The sequence below is a fragment of the Peromyscus maniculatus genome, chromosome 11 (genome assembly GCF_049852395.1).
Source record: "Peromyscus maniculatus bairdii isolate BWxNUB_F1_BW_parent chromosome 11, HU_Pman_BW_mat_3.1, whole genome shotgun sequence".
Lineage (NCBI taxonomy): Eukaryota > Metazoa > Chordata > Mammalia > Rodentia > Cricetidae > Peromyscus > Peromyscus maniculatus.
In genome coordinates this window covers 88876556-88878953 of record NC_134862.1, presented here as the reverse complement: position 1 = coordinate 88878953, position 2398 = coordinate 88876556, and positions in this window count along the sequence as shown.

Here is a 2398-nt window from a genome sequence, read left to right as displayed (position 1 = left end):
TGCTAGTGTTTGGCCCCTTTGTTAACACTGTCCCTCCCTGCATCCCAGGGCTCTCCCGAGGTGATGCTCACGGTGTGCGGGGGAGGGAGGGACTTAACCCATTATCAAGGAGAGAGCCTTAACCACCCGGTTCTTTAACTAGAAAGTTCCACAGCAGGGTATTGGGAGGCACTGGGACCCCACAGAGCCCTGGCCTTGGCCTTGGTAGGTTGTATGTAGGGAAATGCTGCAGGGTAGTTGCTAAAATGCGCAGTGGTTCCTTTGACAGATGCCTGTTCTCAGGAGCCAGCAGGCCCAGAACCAGGGTCCGTCTGGGTTCAGAGAGCTGCTCCCAGTCCGTGTCTGTGGTGAAAGGCAGGCCAGCTTTGCCCTTGCTCTGCGTCAGCCTGGCATGGGTTTCAGAATCTCAGAAGTGCCTCTGGGTGGGGATATGAGGCCACAGAAGCTGCTGAGCACGTGGCTGTCCTTCTGGGGCTGCTGAGGAAACCCGGGTGTGTGCTAGCTCTGTCCTTTGCTCCAGAGGGAACACTGTGGAATGCCGGGTAAGGAAAGAGGGACGAACTTGTGTGTGTCTTGGTGTTTGATGGGAGATTCCCCCACCCCCAACCCCCACCCCTGCCGAGCTACCTGCTGAGACAGAGGAGACCCCAGAAGACCGGCAGAGGCCACATGCTGCTGGGGTGGGAGGTGGTTGGAAGCTGGGGTGTGCCTGGTGACTGATACAGAGCCTGTGAGACCAGGGAGCAGCCGAGGATGCTGAGATGGTCCCTGGTGGTAAAAGCTCCCAGGGGCTGGAGGGAAAAAAACCGAGAAGTTCACTAAATCTGTCAGTTATGGGAATGTTAATCTTACACAGAGTGGTTCTGGGGAGACGCATCCAAGGAGAAGATCGGATAAATGTTTTCATCTTAGCAGCTTAAAGAGAGGTTTCTGAAAGAGCTAGCCAGGGGATGCTGGGGACGAGGCCACATTGGGAGGTCAAAGTGGCAGCAGAGGTGTGTGTGTCCCCAGCACCCCACCGTGTAAACATGCTGACACCAGGGGAGTGAGCATGCTTGGTCCTTGAAGGGCCCAGTGGTTCCCGGCTAAGACTCGGTGTAAAGGTTGGGAAAACACGTCTGTGAAGAATCACGGGAGAGAGAGGAAAGCTCCTTGAGTCATTCAACCTGATGTCTTCACAGCGGGAGGACCCAGGACCGGAGTGGAAAAGACAGAAAGCAGGATAGATTCCAGCATTCCAAAAGGGAGGGTGAGCAGGTCTGCAAACCCCATACCTGCCCCCAAGGAGCCAGTGAGCTAACAGCTTCCTTATTTGTCCCAGAAACAAAACTGCAGGGTTCTAAAGTGATTTTTAAAAATGATGCATCAAGGCCGGGCGTTGGTGGCGCACGCCTTTAATCCCAGCACTCGGGAGGCAGAGGCAGGCGGATCTCTGTGAGTTCGAGGCCAGCCTGGGCTACCAAGTGAGCTCCAGGAAAGGCGCAAAGCTACACAGAGAAACCCTGTCTTGAAAAACCAAAAAAAAAAAAAAAAAAAAAAAAATGATGCATCAATCCTATTGCTTGTCCCCACCCTCGAGTCAATCCATTTTTTATGTTTTGTTTTTTCCAGACAGGGTTTCTCAGTGTAGTTTTGGTGCCTATCCTGAATCTTGCTCTGTAGACCAGGCTCACTCTGTAGACCAGGCTAGCCTCGAACTCACAGAGATTAAAGGCATGTGCCACCACCATCCAGCCGGGTCAGTTCATTTTTTGAAAGATCCTTTGACAATTTCATATGTGATATACGTTGATCTTCTCCATTTTCCTGTAATCCCTTCCCCTCCCCCTTCCCACGGGAACCCTCTTCCCGCCCAGTCACCCTCTTACAGTCTCTGTGGCTCACTGCATTTGATTAAGGCTGGAGCTTGAGCATGGGTGAGGGGTTGTTTGTCCCATTAAGGGCAAATTGCTGGTGATTACAGAACTGTGACTCCTCCCCAGCAACTGTGATTGGCTGGTAACTCCTCAGGGAGGGGCGGGGCCTTGCACAGCCTTCCCCCATCCAGGATGGACTGTTGATAGGCCTGAAGTCAGTTTGTATTCCGGGCTGGTGCGCACATGGTAGGGATGAATGTGTAGTCTCGTGCTAATCAAGCACTGAGCCACACTCCTAGCCTGATGATTTTTCCCTGTTGTATTCCAGAGACATGTGTATGAACGCTGGTTCTGATGTCTGATTTTGTACAGCTCTTTCACGGTGGGAGATTCCACTGTATCCTCCTCTGTTGACGGGCCGTCTGGGCTTTTGCGGTGTTTCGGCAATGAGCAGTACATCCCGTTTTGTGAATTCGGAGATGTCCTGGAGGCCCCCTTAGTGCTTTGTGACTGTTTGTACTTCCCAGGAGTAATCTCAGAGC